The sequence below is a fragment of the Anomaloglossus baeobatrachus genome, chromosome 6 (genome assembly GCF_048569485.1).
Source record: "Anomaloglossus baeobatrachus isolate aAnoBae1 chromosome 6, aAnoBae1.hap1, whole genome shotgun sequence".
NCBI classification, from domain to species: Eukaryota; Metazoa; Chordata; class Amphibia; order Anura; family Aromobatidae; genus Anomaloglossus; species Anomaloglossus baeobatrachus.
The window spans coordinates 492,489,933-492,507,753 of NC_134358.1; the positions used below are offsets into that span (position 1 = coordinate 492,489,933).

The 17,821-nt window shown below is 41.9% G+C and overlaps 1 protein-coding gene across 4 annotated transcripts in view; it reads left to right on the plus strand.

Moving 5' to 3' along the window:
* LOC142243464 (sodium channel protein type 5 subunit alpha-like) overlaps positions 1-17,821 on the plus strand; it is a 587,685-nt gene that overhangs the window by 274,587 nt on the left and 295,277 nt on the right. The gene's annotated exons all lie outside the window — the stretch shown is intronic.

Sequence of the window (17,821 nt, forward strand, 5' to 3'; positions counted from 1 at the left end):
TGAGCTGGCCTATAGGTAATGGAGGAGAAATTCAGCAGGCTTGCATTTGCCTTGTCTAGTTTTATTGTTTTCTTCCTATATAAGCTGCTTTGAAGTGTTCTTGAAGCTGCTCACCATTCCCAGAAGAATGCCTGTAATTTTGGCCAAGTATAACCTGTATGGTATTCGAAAAATCACTCATTTTAAAACAGTGCTTCTGTCAATTTTATACATGCTAACATTTTTACATGGCTATTGCATTTGTTTTCAATGGGTAGTTGGTTTTTTGGATAAAACTTTCAGAAATCCTTCTTTGTAAACTAGTTTCTGTTCAACTTTCTTAGATTAAAAAGTTGCTTATTTTCATGTGTACTATGGAATTATGAAATAAAAATTAAAATGTTGATTACGCTTTGAGGACCTCTGTTCACATTACAGATTCTGACACTCTGCTCGATTGTTTTTCTGGGGTCTGAAATCAACATAGGCAGACTCGGGCATCAACCTGCTCTGTGCTGATTCATAGGCAGGCTACCGGTAGTTAACGTCTGCAAGTCTGCTTGTTAGGTTCCTTTGATCACATGTTGTGGGGAAGCCAATCACATCTGCTTCCCTCCTATTTATGCTGGTTGAAATCTTCTACCCATGCCAGCTATAGTTTCCATGTTTGTCTGTGTGGTGTGGTGTCCCAGAATCCCTGGTGAAAGTTATGCTATGTGCTTGTTGTGGACATTTATCCATTATTTTGTAGCTTCCTTCCAACTCTTGTGTTTCATCCTGAATCTCTTATTGTCCTTACCTATGTATTAGCATGCTGTGTGATAGAGTTATGGTTTTCACTTATCTATATCTGTGATTTCATTAAACTCCTGTCCCATCTCTTCCTGGGTGGAGGGGGAGGCAGAATCAGATTAGGACTGGTGAGGAGCAGGGACTTGAAGGAGACTGAGGCATCCCCACCATTAGGGGTATCCCTGAGGATAGGGATAGCAATGGGCCCCCTGGCTTGATGGACAGCTTAAGGTCCCTGGTTCCTTGCTATCCCAGAGTCATCGTGACAAAAAATTAGTATATTGTGAACATTAGATAAATAGCTCCATACAGAATCGGACTGGCTACCGGAGGAAGCACCAGTAATACCAGGCCTGGCCTAAGTTACCTGCATTGACCTCTGGAGCTCTCACCTGAGCTCAAGAGTGCAGCTTGGACTGAACTCAGGGTTTGCAGGACGGAACCTCGAGCGCCGACTGATTCCACGGCGATTGCGGTTCAGTTCATGTCACAGCTGCGGACAGGCCGGACTGAACCCTGGAGCTCAGGTGAGATCTCTGGAGTTCAATGCAGGTAACTTCGGCCTGGCCTGGTATTACTGGCGCTTCCTCCGTTAGCCAGTTCGACACTGGCTCCATATCTCTGGGACCATATGACGGATTTAACAAAAGAAAAACAACGGAACATTCATGGGAGCAGCAGATATGAAATCACTTTTCACCTGATGACAAATACTCTTTAATGAATCACTCAAGTAGGAATACAAGACGTCCCCCGCTAGTTGCCCCATGCTGTTCTTTTACCTCTACATGTAAAAAAAAAAACATACTCCAAATCAATTAGTAAATTCATAATTATGAGAAGAAAACTACTACTAATAATAATAGTAATAATAATGTTAAATGACAGGCGTGTGGAAAGAGAACAGTGTCACTACTAGTGATATGAAATGTCTAGAACATTTTTCAGGGTTTGTTAATTTTCACTGGTAAAAAAATGTTCATTATGGATTCTGAAGGTCTCCCCAATAAATAATTCTAGAAGATAGTCTAGTTTCACCACAACACACTAAGTTTTGCTCAAAGTTATAACTTTAGAGTCAGAAGTGAACTGAACCACTGATTCACAATCCAGAATGACAACATTCTGGTATATTCATAGATTCGTGGTTGGTCTCGTCTCAGTGACATACGTGTGATAAATTGCAAGAGACAGAATATTTTAAGTACACCTGTGATGTTGAAAAGGGTATGTGATCTTCAGGGAGAATGTACAAATTGATAGAATTTTTTAGTGTTAATAGTCTCAATAAAATTTACATTTTACTCATTGAAACTCAATATTTGGCAATCCTCCCTATATGACTGTACATGGTGAGACAGCTGTCAATCACTAGTAGGACCGTCCACTGGACTCATATGCATACTGACATCAGGGATTTCAATGAATAAAATGCTGAATCTTTCACGACAAATCAATATAGCATTCTATTCAGCTTCTCTTTCTGTAGACTAGTGTTCCCCAACTCCAGTCCTCAAGAGCCAACAAACTGATGATGTTTTCAGGATTTCCTTAGTATTTCACAAGTGATGGAATCATTAGAAGTGCAGGTGATGGAATTATCATTTGGTCGATACTAAGGAAATCCTGAAAACATCAACTGGTGGTGGTTCCTGGGGACTGGAATTGGGGGAAATTGCTCTAGACCAGTGTTCCCCAACTCCAGTCCTCAAGAGCCACCAACAGTGGATGTTTTCAGGATTTCCTTAGTACTGCACAGATCTTATCACACAGAACTACACAGAATTATCACAAGTGCAGGTGATTGAATTACATCTGGTCAATACTAAGAAAATACTGGAAACTTTGTCTGTTGATTGAGATCTGAGGTTGTTAAACATTGCCTAGACCAGGGGTCCCTAACCTGCGGCTCGGAAGCCACATGTGGCTCGCAGGCCCATGATGTGTGATTCGCAGCTGTCTGCCAGCTTTTTGTTTTAGCTTTGGTCTAGCTAACAGCTATGAAGAACAGGTCTCCAGATGGTGAATTATGTGAGTATCCCCTCACAGAAGAGCAGATCTGGATGCCTATATGCTGGCCTTGGGGGTTTCGGGATGTTTAAGTATGGTGAACTGGAGACGGGATGAGACTACCTGCTTGAGGAGGTGCTTGTGTGACGCCCTGGCAGATCCAGGTAGTCACACAATAGGCCCCCGCATAACACCTTCCCTCACCAAGGTCACATACAGCCGACCTGAAACCCTAGTCACCCCCCTCAGGGCAAGACAGGCACACCAGTGGGAGGGACCAAGTGGTTAGGAAACACCCACCTAGGGGTCTAGACAGCCCGGGGCGGGAAAACAAACAAATTGAAGTTGTAGTTCAAGTTGAGAGGAGTGGAGGCTGGAGCTAGGTGTAGCTCCAGGGGAGGAGAAGTTCAAGTTGGACGGTGCCAGGGTCGAGAGCCCTGGTACCTTGGCTAGGTGGCAGATGGTGGTCTCCGTTAGCAGGAGACGGGAAGATGGCTCGGCAGATCCGACGAGGACCGGGACAGGGTTGGAGCCCGCCGGTATCAACAGCGGAGACCCGACCAGAAACCATACACAGAGGGGGTACTCGGACCCTGAAGCCAGGACCGGAACCAATGGCCTAGCTAATCAACCAATTGAGGGCAGGATTACAGGTCCTGTCCAGAGAGGGATAGGGCAACCACCAGGGCCCATCGATCCTACGGGTCAGCGTCAGCGGGCACAGCTCCTCAGGCACACAGAAAGCCGGAAGTGGACTCCCGTGTTCCATACCGGGAAGTCTAAACACACAACCACAACTAGTGCAGAGGAAAAGACGGCGACCACCAGCCCGGGTGGGGACCAGAGTACAACCGGCCGCGGTGGCCGGCCACCAGCACCTTGGTTTACCAAAAGACTTGTGTGATTCATTTAATTGTGAGTAACCAAACATCCCTTGGTCTATCCGGGCACTCAAGCCCCTGCCATCGCCATACCCTGCACGGAGACACTGGGCCCCGGGAAAACCATCCTTACTTACGGAGGGGTTAACATCCGGCTGCCACTACATCTCCCCCGGGTATCCCACAACAGCAGTGGTGGTGTCCCACTTCACCCCACACCGTGGGTGGCGTCACGAACCAAATACGGTCAAGGCCGTACAACTATGTCCCCCTTTTCATTTGGCGTGTCCGCGTGACCCCCGGGTCAGAAGGATCCTTCGAGCCACACAGCACATCCGGATCTGAGCAGCCGGCTGCTGTGGGCGTTGGGGCAGCACACTTGAAGCTGGATATGACAGTGTTGTGGCAGTGCTTAGTTCAAGAATACTGAATCACGGTATTGTGGTAACCCCTGAATCTTGGGATAGTGCTTCAGTGGGATTTTTGTGGAAAAGCTGTGGCTCTCTTTTTACCAGTAATGGGGGCTCTGGGTGTCACTACTCTGAGGGACAGCAGCTGGATGTGGCTTGCAACCTTTTGTCAGACCTGATTGTGGCTCTCAAGTTTAGAAAGGTTGGGACCACTTACTCTAGACTATGCTGTCCACCGATCAGACTTCATGTACAAGGTGACAGCTTCTTTTAAGACAAATTATTATTATGTATCTGGTGATGACATGGTGGAATGTAAATCATTCTTAAGGTCAACGCATTAGGATAGTCATATATACTAATACGGTAGATATAACCACCTTACAGTATACCTTTCATAAAGATAATTGCTACTTCTATGGTGTCAAAACAAGTGGGTCAAATAAATGAAATATTTTAACTTTTGAGGTTTCCAATTTTATGATGACCATTTTTTTAAAAAATGTTTCTTGGTTATGGTTATGTCTCCATTTACAGAAATGCAAATCAACTGCACAGATATAAACTACAGAGTCCAATTTATAACACTATCTTAAAGGAAGAATGTCCCTGTTGCCAGCAACAAATCACAGTTTTCATGCTTAAAATGCAAAATGAAAGCTGTGTTGTGATTGGTTATTTTTGTTGACAATGACGGTTTTCTTGCTCCCATTGTGACACCCACCGCAATGTGATCACATTACTCGATACTCAACCAAGTATCCCCGGTGCTTGGCTGGTTATCAAAGATAGAGGGAAACCAAGGGCTTTTATTTACATTTATTTATAAAGAAATCATTTGGCCCTTCCCAAACTGTAAATAGCAGCCTGCAGCCTCCCCAGTATTGATGCATCCATTAGTTGCGCTAATTCTGGTCCTTTGCCCCAACTCTTCTCAATTGCCCTGGTGGGTTGGCAATCGGGGTCATATTTTTGGGGTTGATGTCAGCTGTGTGCTTTCAGTTAACATCAAGCCCATGGGTTAGTAATGGAAAGTGGTCTATCAGACACCCCTATTACTAACCAAGTAAAACACCAAAAACACACACTTTAAAAAAATTAGATCTGACATAGTCGATTATGTAGTGGTCCCACAACATCCCCTGAATCCGTACATCAACCTACGGAGCCTCGTTCAAAGGTTATTCCCGGTCAGTACCAGACCTGAAAATTTCTCATGCATGGTGATGTCAGTAACTCAGTGACATCACCACGCATGAGAGATACCGGGAATGATTCCAGAGATTACTCCTGGTCAGTGCCAGACCTAGAATGTTTCACATGTGGTGATGTCACTGAGTTACTGATATCTGATGCTGACCTGAAGTGACATATGGCGCCTCGCTGTGACTTGTCAGCAGGCATCAAGCCCAGGGATTAGTAATGATTAGTGAGGGGTCTATCAGACACCCCCATAACAAACCCTGTAAGTGTAAAATTAAAAAAATTAAAAAGCTCCTATGTAATCCATGGTTCAAGACTGCAACTCTAACGACTGTGACTACAGTAAAGTACAGCTATTCACAGACACCGGGTATGTCGACAAGGCTAATCAGAGCTGTTGGCTCAATGCTGTGCTCAGCGAGACCCGGCAGCTCTGATGAGCCTTGTAGTTACCCAGCGTCTGAATAGCTGTACTTTTCTGCTAATCACACTCACTGGAGTTGCATTCTTGGATCATGGATTATGTCAGAGCATTGTGGTAACATTTTTTTAATAAAGTGGTGAAAGAGCAAAAGTGTGGGGGAGTCTCTATTCAAATAAACTATTTTTTTCTGTGTGTTTTTTTTAAACTTTACATTTACAGGGTTAATAATGGGGGTGTTTTATAGATGCCTCTCCAATACTAACCCATGGACTTGATGCCAGCTGACATTATACAGCTGACATCAACCCCGTTAACTATTACCTCAATTGCCACCACACCAGGGTAATTGTGAAGTGCCAGAATTGGCACATCTAATGGGATGCCCCAATTCTGAGGTCGCTGCAGGCTGCTATTTTTAGGCTGGGAAGGGCCCAATAACTGTAGACCTTCCCAGCCTACTAATACTAGCTCGCAGATGTCTGGTTTACTTTGGCTGGTTATCAACAATGCTTTTTTTAAAAAATGATTTAATTCTTTACTTTCCAGCAGGGACCTGGGAGTCAGAGATGCATCCTGACATCCTCTTTGAGCGCTGTTTCCATCCATTTGAGCTATTTTCTGGGCCCAAAAATCTCTTAGTGGGTCTGCCGTAAAAATGTTTGGGTTCCCAATAGACTTCCATTATATTCGTTACTCGAATCAAGTGGTTCCGATCGTTTGCATCTGCTCAATTCGAGTAACAAGCACTCAAGAACTTCAGATATAGATGCAAAATCGATTGATGATGACTCCACTGCTTGGACTCCATGATCACTAAATTTTGGGTGTCAAACCACAATTTGCATTCACTGTGGTCCGAAAATAAATGGCTGTAAAGTTAAAACTTTTAAATATGATTTTTAGGAAAACCCCTTTGAAGTGGAAATCTTCTTTGTAGTAGAGATACTGCTGTATGTGACCATATCTAGTAAAAATGTGATACTAGTAACTATAAGAAAAGATTTGGATGATTATATGAAAAATATCGATTAATTCCCCAAATATTGAAGTGTCAGGTTATCCTTATCAGTATAATAAATAATATTCATTAATCATGTCTCATTTAACAATTATATTGATATAAAATGATACATAGAGAAGGCGTTCTGACAGATGAATGCCATTTTACCTTGCGTTATCCTTCTGAAGGGTATTTAATACATAATACAGAACCTGCTGATTAACTCAGTATTTCGTACTGACGACTTTAACCTTTGAGGCTAAAAATCTCTCTGCGTACCCACTGGGAACAGTTGTAGGTTTCTCTGGTTGATGATCAGCGATGAGTTTTGGCAATAGATCACTATAAAAGTGCCAAGAATCAAAATCTATAAAACAAGATAGAGGATAGAATCAAATACAGCAGGTGATACACGTAGACTGCATACCTTAACTGATCAGATTTTATTCTTCTGGCCATATATTATATAGATCAATGTACCCCAACTAGAAGAGCCACCAACAGATCAAGCTTAAAGGATTTCCTTAAATTACCACCGGTGAAATACTAAGGAAATCCCAAAAACATGATCTGTTGGTGGCTTTTGAGAACTGGAGTTGGCAAACTCATGTACCTTCCATTCCTGAGATATGGCCCCATGTTCCCTGAATGTAAGTCCAATCTATTTAGCTTTTAAACTGGTCATGATTCTCACCTCTCCTTTATAGGCGTCTCGTTGTCTATTTATAGAGGGAGGAAGGGGCTATATACTGTATATCTGTCATGGAGGAGCACCGGAACTAAAATAGAACAATGCCAGATTCAGGAAAAAAATGCATTTAGGTTAAAGGGAACCTGTCACCAGATTTAGGCTCTTTAAGCTGCGGCCACCACTAGTGGGCTCTTATATACAGCATTATAATATGCTGCATATAAGAACCCAGGCTGCTCTGTAGAACATAAAAAACACTTTATAATACTCACCTAGGTATTTGGTGCGATGCAAACTGGTCAATTGGGTGGTGCTGTTCTCTGGGACCGGTGCCTACTCTTTCAGCCATCTTAGTCCTCCTTCTTCGGAAGCCGCGGTGCATGACGCGTCCTACGTCATCCACACTAGCTGGCATTGAGGTCCTGCGCAGGCGCACTACAATACTTTTATCTGGAGGAGTTCTGCAGCATCTGAAGTATCTATTATTATTTCCCCGACCTGCAGAACTTCTTTGAGGCATAAAAATTAAGACAATGCCATTTCAGCCATCGACATGAAGCCTCCTCTTCTTGTCAAAGAGGTTTTGCAGCAGTTTGACAAAACATTATGACGATACCATTATTTTTTGTTGCCTTCTTTAAGAGGTTTTGCTACAGCATGGATTGATTTCTAAAGTAAAAGCCTACCACCTACAATAAATCATTAATATTACAATAGAGGAAAGAGGAAAAATCAACGTTCTCAGGGAACTCAGCCATACCAGCCAATCAGAAGTCCAGATTTTATTGATCTACCACTAAGAACCAAATATAAAATGAAGGTCATTGGTTGTTAGAGAATAACCAACTTGTCTGAGAGAGTGTTTACCATGGTGGCCATGAAATGACATAATTTAATCACCTGTTTAGATCAACTGACCGCACTGCCATGCACACAGAATGATTGTTAATATGATCGCTCTGTGTGCATAGCCTATCATTGTTCTCGATAGCACATATCTTGTTTACAAAGAACAATGTGCTGCTGAGGATGATGACTTTAATAAGAGTCAGGTTGCATATAATGCTATTATTCTGCAGATATAGGGTTAATATGCACATTAATAGCACTATGAAGGTGCCCAACTGCTGTACTGAAAGTGCAGCAACTGGGAGAAAATGAACATTATTTCTCCTGGAAGCCGCTGGCTTTCAATCATACAGGGGTTCCAGCTGTAATATTAGACAGAGCTCTAAGCACCTTGACTGACAGCCGGCTTTTCATGCATGCTTTGGTGGACTAACTGGGAGTTAAAAATGCCTTGATGGGCTTACAGCTGCCGCTGACAGTTTAGTGAGCACTGCTTAGCTGGCACACCTGTATGATTGACAGCTGGCGATCCTGCGAGAATTAAAGTTACATTTCTCCTGTGCCACAGATTCAGTACTGCTGTCTCGCACCCTCTTAATGCTTAAATACACCAATGACTAAACAATATATATATAGAGGCTTAATGCATTAATGAAAAGCCAGACCAACCCCAAAAAAGGAAAAAATGCAAGCCCAAATCATAAAATATTAAATTTTATTCTTAAATCATTAAAGTATAAACAAATAGGGAAGAGACCTCAGTCACATAGTATATAACAAACAAAAAAAAAAAAAAAGCGGGCACCTGACATATAACACTTAGGTAAAAAATAATTTAGATCATGTAAGTACATAAGGGGAGTATACATATATGGTATATATATATATATATATATATATATATGTGTGTGTGTATATGTATATATATATATATATATATATATATATATATATATATATATATAAAAACAGATGTCAATATATACAACACATAGTATGTATAATTATAGTGAATATACTCAATTTATATATGAAAAAAATATTAATATTGCAAAGCAGATCTTTATGTTAAGAGGATGTCCAAAATCAAACTATCCCCTTGGATACATATATTGAAGAGACATGTGCTCATTGACCAAAAGCTAATACCATATATTAAAACCCCATGCGTACAAAGTACATCACCTAAAGTAAGTATATACAATCGCAGGGTTCCGCCTCAATCGACGCGCGTTTCGCACCGAAATGCTTCGTTTTGGAGACCAAGTGATGTCTCTCTTATCAGGCTCTGTTCTGTTGTGAACTTGCAATGACTATTTTAGCACAAGGAGCTTATCATTCCTTGGAATACATCAGATCCCCCTCTAGTGATAAGCAGCCCACTGTCTATAGACCTTGTATACAGAGAGCCTGGTGTGGGCTGGGTTAGCTTTCCCAGATCTGCTGCATTGCTAAATCTAAAAACTCTTTGTCAGAACAGCTGCACCCAGTAATCTAAGGAACACACAGTTGGATTCAGCGACACTTTACTTACATCATGCTGCTTTCAGATGAGGTAGCAACAACCAGCTGATGGATTCCCTTTAATAGTGTTATCCGACCTGTCAGATTCCCTTTAAGCAAGCTTAAAAATCTTTTCACCTTTTGACTGATAGTTTTTACCCCTAAATAGTGATTAGCAGCCTGTTTACATTGGCTAATTATCAGAAACATTCCCAATAATTGGACAGTGTAAATTCCCTATAGACTTAGACAATGTTACAGTGTATTTACATTGGAATTGATATGAATATTGAATGCCCAGTGTGATTTATGCCAATTATCAACTGCAGATTTTATTGCCTTGGTTATCCTACACATCGCACAAAGCTCCTTGTGTAATGTATTGTATCCTTAATTGTATTATAGCCTTGATTTCTTGCCAGTTCCATCTTTTGATTCTCAACCATAATGAATCACTCTCTCCATGGATTAAATATGTGACTATTTAAGGTGGAAACAAATGGTTCAGGGTTGTTTAATCTCTAGCAATCCTACATACACATATATAAAAATCATTATCAGAAGTAAGAAACTATCAGTATAAATCGAATTTCCCGAGAGTTATAGTCAGAATTGAGCATATAATTAACAATTACACATTTCAGACTATTTGGAGAATCCCTTCTGGAAAACTTTTGAAGTGTTATAGAGACAAGTCAGAAGTTTTTAATGTCAGAGGTCCATATGGTGAAACCAACATTGATCGCTAAAACGAAGGAGCAGAAATGCTGCGCTGAGCACCGCTATCCCCGAAGACTGCGGAGGCCTCCAAAGACTCTTTGTTGCGCTTCTCGTCAGTCTCAGAGGAGAATATTTCTCAGCTGAGCTCTTCTGCTTCTTCATTTTAACGATCAATGGGCTGTTAGCACCTGGATCCCTAATGATAAAAACTGCTGCTATGTATCTATGACTAGTAGAATGTTTTCTGTAAGTGCTATAATATACTTTAGAAATGTATATCAGGTCACATCTAGGCCGGGTTCAGACACCGTTATCCTTTTTTCAGCCAGAAAAAAATGATGGTTTTCATTTATTTTGTCATCTGTATTCCATCCGTATGACATCCATGTGTCACCTGTATGCCCGGTATGTCATCCGATTGGCATCCCTTTTTATACATCAACACAACAGTTAAAAATATACAAGACCAAATACAATTTTGTATGTTAATAATTGCAATGTATCCTTAAAGGGGTGGTTCTCTACTCTGCAATAGTGGCTGCATCCCTGTACTCATAAAACTGATAGGGAAGGCTTTTACTACATACCTTGTTAAGTCAATTCTGTCTGAGTTGCGCTATTGCGGTCTGCTCATCCCCATGAAGTGACTCCCGGGGCTCCGTGACTTTTGAGATCCGGTGATGTCACGTCAACTTCCAGTTGACCTGACATCACCGCAGCCGGCCCCAGTTTCGCTGAGTGACTGGGACGTTATCGGCGTTTCACTGATCATCACGGCAGTGCATCACAGCGCAGCGTCGTGCGTGCTCTCCTTCACTGCACAGTGTCACAAGCAGGAGCGATGCTTGGCTGTGACGCTGGGCTGTGATGAGCGGTGAAACACCGCCCATAGCCCAATCACTCAGTCAGGAAGACTGAAGCCGCCTCAGTGATATCGGGTCAACTGGAGTTGATGTGACATCACTGGATCTCAGAGGTTACGGAGCCCAGGGGTCACTTCATGGGGATGACTGAACTGAAATAGCCCCACTCAGAGGCAGAATTGACTGAACAGTGTATTTAGAAAAAGCTTTCCCTATCAGTTTTACAGAGATTTGGCCATTATTGCAGAGTGATGAACCACCTCTTTAAAAAACGGACGCAGTACTGATGGGATCTGTTTTATTTTTGTTCACCCAAAGATTTGGGTGGGTGAGTCTCATCCAAAAAATGGGATAGATTAATGTGAAAAAACTCCCATCTAAACAGCACACTGATCTAACAATAACCATTTTACCTGTGCACACCAAATGTTGTCACATGGACCCATAAAAAAACTGCAGCATGCATTAGTCTGGTCCAATTTACACACACACGGAAATGCACACCTAGCCACTTGCGGATGTGACTGGCCCAAGTTTTTGTATGGTTGAATGAAACTATAGTAAAGTTGAAAGAATATTTTTATTTAAATAGGATAAAAAATGATTTCCTCAAATAAGTTTAAATATGCATAATTCAGTGACAGACAGGGTATTCTTATGAGAAGGCAGGACAGAATATTATATTAAAATATGGGAGCATCAAGGATAAGGAAAAATCATAATGTTATGACTGAAATCATATTTCCTTATTCTGGATGGTCCTATATTTTAATATAATATCCTGTTCTGCCTATTATTTGTATTCTTTTACCTTTACTATAGTTGTCTATTGTCGCTTTGTCCCCCACTTTTTGAGATTCATATTTTACTAAGTAAAGAGCCATGCGGAGGTGTCAATATCCAAGATAACACCCTCCTCCGGTGCTGGTGCCACCCCCTCTACCACGTACTGGATGCGTTTTACGTCAACACAGCCAGCGCTTAACAGAGAGGTAGAGCCAGCAAAAGGGAGCTGGTGCCATCTTTGAATTTAAGCAGACGCAGCCAGCTCTTAGTAGAGGGGGCAGCGCTAACACAAGAAGCGGGTGCCATCTTTGAAATTGAGGGGACACAACCAGCAAACACTTAAAAGAGCACTTAAAAGGAGTGTCATAAGCACAGATTCCAGATGTAAATCTTGAAATCAGCGCAGAGGCAACCAGTACTTAGCATAGGATCCAGCAAAAGCAAAGGGAGATGCTGCCGATACTTAGCATTGGGAGCAGCCTATCGAGGGTCCAGGGGCAGCGCCCATAGCCTACAACCCAAAGACTGCGTTCTTAGCCTTACAACCCAAAGACTGCGTTGTTATCCCTACAACCCAAAGACTGCGTTGTTATTCCTACAACCCAAAGACTGCGTTGTTATTCCTACAACCCAAAGACTGCGTTCTCCCTACAACCCAAAGACTATGTTCTTATCCCTACAACCCAAAGACCGTGTTCTTAGCCCTACAACCCAAAGACTGCGTTGTTATCCCTACAACCCAAAGACTGCGTTGTTATCCCTATAACCCAAAGACTGCGTTGTTATCCCTAAAACCCAAAGACTGCGTTGTTATCCCTACAACCCAAAGACTGCGTTCTTAGCCCTACAACCCAAAGACTGCGTTCTTAGCCCTACAACCCAAAGACCGCGTTCTTAGCCCTACAACCCAAAGACTGCGTTCTTAGCCCTACAACCCAAAGACTGCGTAATTAGCCCTGCAAATACTGATACAAGACAGGTACAAGTAACGCGTTTGTGGCCCTCAATCTTAACCAACGTTGAGATTAAAGGCCACTCTGGGCTAAAAACGCGTTACCTGTATCTGAATTGTATTCGTGTTTTATTTTTAATCCACGTACCTTTCTTGTTTTTATGCATTTTTGCATTGAATAAAATTGAAAAAAATGTTTTTACGGATTTGTGCTGGTATTATTTCTACTTTTGGATTGTCCATTGAGCTGCTCTGTACTGTGCACTTTGTCAGGTGAGCTGAAATGCTATTTTCTATAAACCCAGGGCCAGAACCGTTAGCTCTACAACCCAGGGACAGCACCATTAACCTTATAAAGCAGGAACAGCGCTCTTTGACCTACTAAGAAGGGATAGCGCCCTTAGCACTGCTAATTAGACACAGCACTATTAGCCCTACAAAGCAGGGACTGCTCTTAGCCCGACTTCCCAGGGATAACTCTTTTAGCCCTAATACCCATTGATAGCTCTCTTAGCCTTAGGGGTACTTTGCATGTTGCGACATCGCTACTGCGATATCGTCGGGGTCAAATCGAAGGTGACGCACATCCGGCGCCGGTAACGACGTCGCAACGTGTAAAGCCTAGATGCGCCGATAAACGATCGCAAAAGTGTCGTAAATCAGTGATCTGTGTAGTGTCGGACATTTTCATAATGTCGCACCAATAGGAGATACGATGTTGTTCCTCGTTCCTGCAGCAGCACACATCGCTGTGTGTGAAGCTTCAGGAGCGAGGAACATCTCCTTACCTGCCTCCACCGGCTATGCGGAAGGAAGGAGGTGGGCGGGATGTTACGTCCTGCTCATCTCCACCCCTCCACTTCTATTGGCCGCGTGCCGTGTGACGTCACTATGAACGCCGCACAAACCGCCCCCTTAGGAAGGAGGCGGGTCGGCGGCCAGAGCGACGTCGCTGGGCAGGTAAGTGCGTGTGAAGCTGCCGTAGCGATAATGTTCGCTACGGCAGCGATAATGTTCGCTACAGCAGCTATCACAAGATATCGCATCTGCGACGGGGGCGGGTACTATCGCGCTCGGCATCGCTAGCCGATGCTAGCAATATCGCAGCGTGCAAAGTACCCCTTACTGCCTAAGAAAAGCGCTCTTAGCCCTACTCTACTACCCAGGGACAGTTCTTTTAGCCCTTTTACCCAGGGATAACGTTTTATAGCCCTACTACCCAGTGAAAACTCTCTTCAAACCCTACTACTCAAGGACAGCTCTCGTATAGCGGCACTACTTAGGCACAGCTCTCTTATAGCTCTTCTACCCAGAAACAGCTCACTTATAGTCCTTCTACCTAGGACAGCACTTGCACAGCCATGCAACCCAAGGACAGCTGTATTATAGCCACTGGCCGCGTCCATGCTCGTACCATGTTTCATGGAGATCTGCATGAGCCCTGACCCTTACAGTTACAAGTGGCCCTTTGAAAGCAACCGTAATGCTGATGTGGTCTTTGGTGAAAATGAGTTTGACACCCCTGACCTATATGAGGCTAGTCACATGTGCATGTTATTTTGTGGATTGTGTGTCCACAAAGAAAATCACCAATAGAAGTCTTTGCATCCTATAAAATCACAGGTGGTACACAGGAGCCATCTGTTTGTGGCTCATTTTTAACATTGCAATGAGCAAGAGAAGCTTTGTAATTTTTTTTTGCATACAAGAGGATCATTGATAAAACACTGATGAAAATAATGAGCTACTAACAAAACACTGTTGAAAATCGGATCGCAAGAGGATATTTTGGATCCCCTCGTGCTTTAGGGTCAGGGCTCTGCATGTTTTCAGAAGAATTGGTGTAGACAATGTATGATTTAGAAACAAAGTATTATCATTCAATCAAAAATGTCTTTTTTTAAAAAAAATAATGGAGCGTTGAGATATTCAGGCCCCCTCCAAACCGAATATATTCACTGTTACATTGTATTCATAATTTTACTTTGGCTGACAACAGCATTCCTAGCAAATCATATTTTCCTGGATCATGAATACAGTGTAGATGTGTCCTTCAGCAGTAATTTTATTTAAGTTCTGGAGTGCATGTTGGCTGAATGCAATGTAAATGGAATGATTTTTTTCAATTTGTTTTCTTTTTTTTTAAATTTGCAGTATTTTAACATTTTATGCTTTGCTGTTATTGTGCACTAATATGATCAGAAACATTGCTCTTTATTTATCTGTATCTATCTATCTATCTATCTATCTATCTATCTATCTATCACTAAGAGAAAAACAGTCACACACGCTAATGGCAAATGAATAAACAAATAATCTAAAAACATTTTGAGGTATATGACATATTAGAATGGCCATTGTAATACCTGCCCAGCTGCCACATCACAGCAACCTCCCTTGCTGGGTCCTACTCTATACTGCATCTCCAATAATTAAAGGATAAAATCCATACCACATTAGATTACTAGTAAATATTCAATATAAGGTCAATAATATATGATCAATGATAGTATTATCAGAATGTGGGGATATAGGATCAATGGGACCATTCGGATTAAATACTGAACCAAAAAAGAAAGAAAACCGAACTAGAAGGTCACTTAATAGTATATCTTTATTAGTATAAAAAAATGTATACATAAAAAACACAGGGCTGTTGACTGGAAAAAACGGCGTCAAAAACCTGCATATCATATAATAATAATGATCATAACAGTAGTGTAATAGGGCAAAGGATAGTGTACGGGATTTTAGAGACAATGAATAAAAATAAATATGAATATAAATAGTGTAAATAAATAAATAAATAATTATGAACACAGCTAAGGTGTCAGGTGCTAAGGGTTGTGGCAACAGTTATGCCGCAGTAATGGAATATAATCAGCAGAAGATTCAGCTGATGCCACCCAACAAAATCGTCATACTTGAATTCCACAAATCACTAGACCGATGGCCTAAAGAACGCAGGTAAATGTAAAGGGAGGAGGGGGGAGACGGCTCTAAATAGTATCGGACAGTAGGGAAAAGACATGTAATTTAGGTTAAGTTAAATTAGAAGAGTGTCAGAATCGGCACAATAAAAATGACAGAATCGGCAAAGTAAAGCACTAGATAGCGATATAGTCACCTATGGCCACAGAGCACAGCCTCCTCCAGGTATGCGACGCCTGCCCCGACGCGCGCACGTTTCGTAGCGACTTCCTCAGGGGGTGGAGTCATTGGGGATTGCCTGGGGTTAAATGTATACAAGCGACCAATAAGCGCAAAGTCTGTGCGCATGCGTCCTTAGTCGTACACGTAGGGGGTCACGTGGGGAAGGTGTCAGAAAGCGTCATAGCTGGATTATCAAATCACTGGACAGGAACAAGGAGGTGGGCGTGGAAATACGGCAGGGAATAACAGATTGGGCTAACCAAATGGATTTTCATACATTGCAGCACAGCGAAATCATGTATATAGAGTTTAAGTATATATAGAAAGGGGGAACAGACATTAACATTAGTGCAAACATCATAATATTAGTCAGGGGAAATTATGTGATAAGTGCGTCATAGAATGGGCGGGAAATCGCCGAGCGTGTCATATAGGGGGCGGAATAAACCGTGCATGTCATACAGGGGGCGGGTGAGAAAGGCAGGTAGCCAAACACATGTTGGAAGGGGCGGATCACATATGGGTGACATAACATAGTGGAAAGCCAACGTGAGATAATATCCTTTAAAGGGTGGGTAACCAAAACGTGTCATAGAAGGGGCGTATAGAGGGAGGCAGATGGCCAAACATATAAGAGAATAGGAGGGACCTCCCTTTACATTTACCTGCGTTCTTTAGGCCATCGGTCTAGTGATTTGTGGAATTCAAGTATGACGATTTTGTTGGGTGGCATCAGCTGAATCTTCTGCTGATTATATTCCATTACTGCGGCATAACTGTTGCCACAACCCTTAGCACCTGACACCTTAGCTGTGTTCATAATTATTTATTTATTTATTTACACTATTTATATTTATATTTATTTTTATTCATTGTCTCTGAAATCCCTTACACTATCCTTTGCCCTATTACACTACTGTTATGATCATTATTATTATATGATATGCAGGTTTTTGACGCCGTTTTTTCCAGTCAACAGCCCTGTGTTTTTTATGTATACAATTTTTTTATACTAATAAAGATATACTATTAAGTGACCTTCTAGTTCGGTTTTCTTTCTTTTTTGGTTCTATACTGCATCTGTCTGGGCTCCTAAAAACCTACATATAAGGTCAACGAGTAACGGGCCTTGCACCCCATCCCCCACCTTACCCAATAGACTCATGTGTTTTTAACTTCCAAGGTTACTCGCTGATCCTTTATGTAGGTTTTTAGGAGTCCAGACAGATGCAGTATAGAGTAGGACCCAGCAAGGGAGGTTGCCGTGGCGTGGCTGCTGGGCACGTATTACAATGGCCATTCTAATATGCCAAACACCTATAAATGTTTTTATATTAGTTTGCCATTACAGTGTGCGACTGTTTTTCTCTTAGTCATATTATGCATTATGAACAGATACTCACCTTTTCACATTAGAGGGAGTGCTGCCAATCTTCTCTTTTTTTTTGTTCTATCTATCTATCTATCTATCTATCTATCATCTATCCATATCTATCTATCTATCTATCATCTATCTATCCATATCTATCTATCATCTATCTATCTATCCATATCTATCCATATCTATCTATCTATCTATCCATATCTATCCATATCTATCTATCT